Source organism: Canis lupus, chromosome 32 (genome assembly GCF_003254725.2).
Source record: "Canis lupus dingo isolate Sandy chromosome 32, ASM325472v2, whole genome shotgun sequence".
Lineage (NCBI taxonomy): Eukaryota > Metazoa > Chordata > Mammalia > Carnivora > Canidae > Canis > Canis lupus.
Genome location: NC_064274.1, coordinates 32,903,582 through 32,911,146, shown reverse-complemented (window position 1 = coordinate 32,911,146; position 7,565 = coordinate 32,903,582).

The following is a 7,565-nucleotide window of genomic DNA, read 5'->3' as shown; positions in this document are numbered from 1 at the left end:
TACAGCAGAAACAACAAAACAGAGAAACAGACCCATAAAGACTTAAAATAATAAAACTGTGTATAGACAAGACAATGACACAAAAGGGATGAGTTATAAAAATAAAAAAACAAACATACAGTCTGGTTCCCCCAATGTAATATCACTTAGTTGAGAGGTCAGTAATCTGAATTCATAGAGTTCAACTTATTTCACTTTTTTTTCTACCTCTCCACCAACCTATACTAATTTGCATAAGAACAGATACTAATAAATGTTGGCAAATGAGCATTTTAAGCACCAAATAAATTGTAGAAACAATATGTACTGTAGGATGATATATATTTTAGGATTTCAGAAGCTTTATTTTTTTCTTAATAAACAGTTTTGATAATGAATAAATCTTAACAGAAAGTTGCACCCCTAAACATTTGACAACACAAAAAAGTCACCAAAATCTGATAAGGTTAACTGAAAAATTGCAATAGATTATATTTCACATGTTGAAAATTTTATATGAAAACAAACTTGATGGTTTAGGTAGAAACTTTAGCCAATATTCAATCCAACCAACTTAGTAAAATTAAAAATTAAAAAGGGGTGAGATATATACATATATATGATTTATATGTATATGCAATGGAATATTACTCAGCCATTAAAAAGAAAGAAATCTTGCCATTTGCAATGATGTGAATGGAGCTGGAGTGTATTATCCTAAGCAACATAAGTCAGTGAGTAAAAGACAAATACCATTTGGTTTCACTCATATGTGGAATTTAAGAAACAAAACAGATGAACATAAGGAAAGGGAAAAGAGAGAAAGAGAGGCAAATGGTAAGAGATTCTAAACTACAGAGAACAAACTGAGGGTTGCTGGAGGGGAGGTGAATGGGGAATGGGCTAAATGAGTGATAAGTATTTAAGAAGATGCTTGTTATGATGAGCACTGGGTGTTATATATAAGTCATGAATCACTAAATTCTACTCCTGAAACCCAATTATACTGTTTTAACTAACTAAAATTTAAATAGAAACTTGAAACAAGGGACTCCTGGATGGCTCAGCGGTTAAGCTCTGCTTTCGGCTCAGGGTGTGATCCTGGAGTCCCAGGATCAAGTCCCACATCAGGCTCCCTGAGGGTAGCCTGTTTCTCCCTCTGCCTCTCTCTCTGAGTCTCTCATGAATAAATAAATAAAATCTTAAAAAAAAAAAAAAAAAAAACTTGAAACAAAAAAAAGCTTTCTTAAAAAAAAAAAAAAAAGCGTGTGTATCTTCTTCTCCCACCAACAAATTTGTATGTTTACCAAGAGCCATGTATGTTTACTACCAAATTTTTTATCCCAGTTGTATTTGTTATAACAGTAACATAATTTAAATAAGTCTTCTATTATGTAATGAACTATAAGTGCAAGAAAGCTTTTGTTTTATGAAAATTAATATGAATGCTTTTCAAGGACTTAATAAAGATGAATACCTGACAAATACCACTGTTCCATTACAGATATGTCCAAAACACGTGTAAAAACCTAGGGAGGAGGTTTTGGGAACCTCTAGAAATTCTGTGATCAGATTGTTTTGCAAGTGTCTTTAAGAGTAGGTATTAGTGCTTATTTGTCAACTAGAATGTTTAAGCCATTAGCACCAAATAGCTCTAAAGTTGACGTGACCCTCTTGTACATGAATCTTGTAGCTTCGGCTTCCTTTCCTCTGTAAGAGGTGTGAGGAAGTGCAGACACCAGGTATAAGGAAAAGGAATCATTAAGTTCTGACTCCAATTAAGATAGCAAACCAGAAAATACAAATAATACCTATCAGGACATACCATTTATTCAAAAAAAAAAAAAAAAAAAAAGCAAAGCAAAACCCCACATGGTGGAAAACTTTTAAACAAAACGCAATCACCCAACATTAAATCATTGGCAAAAGAATTCCAATCTACATGTTTCAGGTTAAAACACTTAAAGTATGTACACATTATTGTTTATGATTCTTTAACCATCGTTTTCTTAAAGTCTACCTTTTTTATTACCTATAAGCACATTACATAATATTAAATATTAAATAAGCCAACTAGATGTTGTTTACTAAAGGTTTTGATTTAATGTTTGACATTTTCAAAATTAGTACACCAAGGTATAGCTGAGGCATTAACAACTTCCTGTTTAGGTGTTAAAAGCTCCTAAGCACTATTCACCGTTTTGTAGTCTAACTAATTTTTTTAAATCAATTAATCATATAACATAGTTCTAATATGTTATAAAATAGAGCTTTTATTTGTGTGGTGAAGGGTCTTGAGTTTGAATTTTGAATTCCAACTTGGACTCTGTAACTTCAGGTACATTACCTAGCTTTTGTAAGCTCCAATCTCATTTTATATAGATTTTTAGATAATGTCTACCTAACAGACCCAAGAGAAATAGCATACATAAAACATCTAGTAAGTGCTCAATAAATAGTAAATACTATGATTATTGTTCTGAGAAAAACAAACAAATATAAAACATAAATACAAAACCATGAAAGAGTAGAAAAGTAGACTAAGTAGACTTTTGAGACAGAAATTCAGGGAATAGTAGGAAATAAGATAGGATCACCCCCAAAAATAGTGTGTGGGAAGAAATGCCAGTCACTCTGTATGATCATTATCTTTAATAAGTTCACACTTTGTAAGACTATTTGGTAATGATAAAATCTAACACAAAGCTTGTAACACTGTGGAACGAGTCTTAAAAATCAGTGAATATTAGCTATGGTTTGAATGTCTATGTCCCTCCCACAAAATTCATACATTGAAATCATAATGCCAAATGCATTAGAATGATATTAGTAGAAGTCCTTTAAGAAGTGATTAGGCCATGAATGAGATTCATATCTTTATAAAAGAGACCTCACAGAGCTCCCTACCTCCTTTCCACCATGTTCCGATACAAGAAGTCAGCCACCTGGAAGAGAGCCCTCATTTCACCTGACCATGTTGGCACCCCGATCTTGGATTTCCAGGCTCCAGAGCTCTGAGAGATTAACTTCTATTGTTTACAAACTGCTCAGTCTATAGGATTTGTTATAGCAGCCTGAACAGACTAAGACAAAGTATGTACCTGGGAGCTCAGAGAGCTCCATGCTCAGTGAGGAGTCTGAAGATTCACTCCCACTGCCCTTTCTCCTCCAATAAATAAATAAATTTTATTTTAAAAAAATATGGGCCTGAGAGAGTATTTATTAACCCCATGATAACACAGCTCTTTATGCTCATTTTACTTAAGTGAATTCAGTACCAGGCCTCAATACAAATAAAGGGACACCACGTAAAAGCTTTGTTTTGAATGGAAAAAACAAACAAGCAAAGAACAATTACGATTAGACCACCAAGTAGGCATCATTCCAAAGGGAAGGCTCTATAAGAAGTTCTTCTGCCAATGGATTTATTACTAAGGCAAAGTAATAAATAGTCTGGAGATGGAATACTTTTTCACTCTTTTATAATTAACCCCTAAAATTCAGTTTTAGTAGAAGGCAAAACTTGCTCCATTACCGTAATAGATATAGAAGGACACAATCAACCAGTACATCAATGTGGCACACCTATGAAATACTGTGAAGAAAATTTATTAAAATAAATACTTTCTTCACTCATAAGATTGTAGATAAAATGCCATCTTTCCTAAACAAAATAAAAGCAAAAAAGACATACAACCACATAGTAGGAATTACAATGAACTTCCATAACTTGGACATTATTCTGCTTAAGTATTTTCCCTGCAGTGTCAGCATTTGGATTTTTACAGAGGAAAAATATTTACAACTCTACTCAAGAAGAGCTGACTTTGAATTTGGAAGAGTAATTGTGGATAGATCAGAGTGGAGAGTTTCCATTATCCTCGACAGCTTGCTGGGGTTTTTGCAGAGACAGTTCCGACCTCTTCTGCAATTAGAGCAGCTGCAGATATATTTCCTTTGCATATTGATAATCTCCATTTTTTAAAGATTTATTTGTTTATGAGAGAGAGTGTGCACAGGGTGCGGTAAAGGGAGAGGGAAAGAGAATCCCAAGCAGGCTCTGTGCTGAGCATGGAGCCCTACACGAGACTCAATCTCACTACCCTGAGATCATTACCTGAGTGAAACCTAAGAGTCAGACACTAAACGGATTGTGGCACCTAGGCTCCCTAATAATCTCCATTTTGAGAAAAACTTACTGCTTAGAAAAAAACAAAACAAAACAAAACAGAAGAGTAAAATAAACTATATGCTGTCGTGTGTGTGTGTGTGTGTGTGTGTGTGTGTGTGTGTGTGTGTGTAAATGGAAAGTAATGGAGTGTGATAGCCCTCTGCTGGATGAGAGAGATTAAATCTTGTTACAGGAAAGTACTATTTGAGGAACTCAATGTTTCACGAGATTTAGAGGACTACTCTACTGCTTGCTACCTATATATTTTATTGTAGTTTAATGGATATTTTTCTGTTTTACAGAAAGACAGGAAATATCCTTTATGCCAAGCCATACAATGTAGCATTAAACTAGAAGAATCTAACGCAGATTATAAATTCAAATATTGTGCAGGATTCTTTTTAATAAAAATAGAAATTGAAACAAAGTACAATTTGAGCACAAAAGATATTTTGAGTTCTCAGTTGTCAAATCCCTAGCTGGTATTTCTCTTAACCTCATTCTAGGCTAGATTACAATATTCATAATTAATATTAAAAATCATTTGCTAATATAGTCTCAAACTATACACTAATATGCATTAAGTCAGTTCTAGTCTTACGGACGTTTGAGCAGTACAGTATGATCAGGTTTGGGTTTTTTTTTTTTAAGATTTGATTTGAGAAAGAAAGACAGTAAGTACCAGCAAGGGGAGGGCAGAGAGAGAGGGAAAATCAGGCTTCTCGCTGGCCGAACTTGAGTTCAGAACTGGTTCTCAATCCCAGGATCTTAAGAACATGAACTGAGCCAAAGGCAGAAGTTTAACTGATTGAGCTGCCCAGGCACCCAGGCATTTTGTTTAGTGTAAGAAAATTTCTCAATACAAAGGCAGAATCACTCTACAGTATTCAACTCTTAATATGGATATAAAATTTCTGAAGCATGTCCTAGAATATTATTATCTTTACAAAAATTGTTTTACAAACGGACCCTTCATGCTTATACCAATACCAATTGGAAAATTATTTGATTTGTGTTTGAAAACCTCAATGGTAAGCCTTAAAATGATTGAGTCTTGAAAAAGTCTCAAGATCCTGGGTCAATCATTAATTTTACTTCACATATCTGATCTTTTCAAAATCCCATCTTCCTGTGTATCACTTAAAACTCCTTATTTTCAGCCCTCTCTGCATATGCCTCGCTTCTGTCCCTGCTGCTTCCTAAACCATTGATAAAGTTTTGCCTGGTTCACAGTCTCTTCAACTTCCACACACTCACGATACTGGCCATTTGATATACACTTCCAAATTCTGCTAATCCTATCTTGAGGCAAAAAGGGATTGAGGAATTCCTTCCAGTTTGCCAAAGTGTAGGATTAATTCATTTCACATTTCATTTTAGATAACTGTGTCTACGCTTTGATGTTAAATTTAATCCCTAACTGGGTTGGTAAAATGTGTAGAACTTCAGAAGTACTACCTATTGACAAGATTTGCCTGTTTACCAACTGTTCATAATTCTACTAAATCGCCAAACCTCTCCTGAATTTCTGTTTCCACTCTACCTGCCTGCTGGGACACTGCTGTCATGTCCATTAGACTTTTTCAATCTGGGTGGATTATTACCTATTTCCTGGGGCCATTTTCTATGAACACCCCAATCATTGAGTATTTGGAGTCTAGCTACTTCCTATGTCTGCTGTTCATTGTCCTTAATTAGACACTGCCAGGAGGGGTCCCAAGACCCTATAACAACACTCCTACTGTTTTTTTCTTTTTTAAGAATTTTTTTTAGATTTGTTTATTTATTCATGAGAGACACAGAGAGAGAGGTAGAGACATAGGCAGAGGGAGAAGCAGGCTCCCTGTGGGGAGCCCGATGAAGAACTTGATCTCAGGATCCTAGGATCACAACCTGAGCCAAAAGCTCAATCTCTGACTCACCCTGGCAGTCCCACTCCAACTAGTCTTGAGTTAAGCTTGCTTCAAACTTATGTACTCCTTGCTTGTGACCTAAGTCCCTTACAGACCTAAGTCTGCCGCAGAAATAACCTACATGCCTTGAAATTTGCAGATCAGTAGCCTTGAAGAGTGAAGGACCAGACCTTCCCAGAAGATAAGCCCTGACTACAATCCAAATGCTGTCCCGGAGAATAGCATGTCTGTTCAGGATCATATCAACAAGCAACTAGCCTGGGTACCTGCATCTCCTGAACATAGGCCCCCTTCCCTTTTTCTGCACCTTCCCCCTTTAAGACCCTCCAGCCTCATCTAGGTGTAGAAGAGGGTCTTTGAATAGTAGTCTAAAATCTCCCCAGGCTGCTGGCTCTCTGGATAAAGCAACCTTTCCTTTCCTACCATCACTTGTCTCTTGAGTATTGATTTTCAAGTGGCAAGTAGCCAAACTTGAGCTCAGCTCAGAACTGGTTCTCTGTCCAGTAACAATACTACACTTTTACCAATATTAGGTTTTTCCACCCTCACCCATTATATTTTATTTTCCTAAATTTATTTTATTTACTTTTGAAGGATTTTGGGGTTTCTTTTTTTAAGATTTTATCTTATTAAGAGAGAGCACAAGCAGGGGGAGGGGCAAAGGGAGAGGGAGAAGCAGACTTCTTGCTGTGGGGCTCAATCTCAGGACCCTGAGATCATGGTGTGAGCCGAAGGCAGATGCTTAACTGACTGACCCAGCCAGGCCTCTCTCTATTTTACTAATTTTAAGTAACAGACGTACTTCACTTGCCTTCCTTTTTTTTTTTTTTTTTTGATCCTATCTTCTCTTTCAATTTTTTCTTAATTACACATTTTTCACAATTCTTTTCTTCAAAGCAACTGTCCAGATTTGTAAAGTTCTTAGTGTGATAAAGTCTGCCAAAATTCTTAAAAGAGCAAAAACTCCTTTCTTTTTCTACCCCTTTTCCCAACCCAGAATTCCTACCACGTCTCCATCAAAATCTCTGTTTCTCTGTCTCTCTGTCTCTGTCTGTCTGTCTCTCTCTCTCTCTTACACACACACACACACACACACACACACACAGCATTTAACTTTGAAAAAAAAAGGATTGTGGTATTTCACTGAGGGAACAAGAACATTATTAAGTAGAGGTTATACTCCTAACTTAATATTGAAAAGAGAAACAGACTGGAGAATGATAATGTGGACAAAGAAGATTTACCCTTCAGCCTGTTCTAACACTATCAAATACTACAAAACCCCAGGTTTCCGAGATCATTGCTATTTTAAAAATTACTGCCTGGGTAAGCAGTTTGTGTGTCTTCAGAGGGAAAGAATGAGAGGCATGAAGGAGGAAGGGGACAAAAAGAACAACTAATTTTTTTTAACTTGCTACAATTCAAATATTAGTCTTTTACTACAAAGCTAGGCTTATCTTCCTCTTGTTTTAGATTTAAATAAACATCTAGATTTTTTTTTA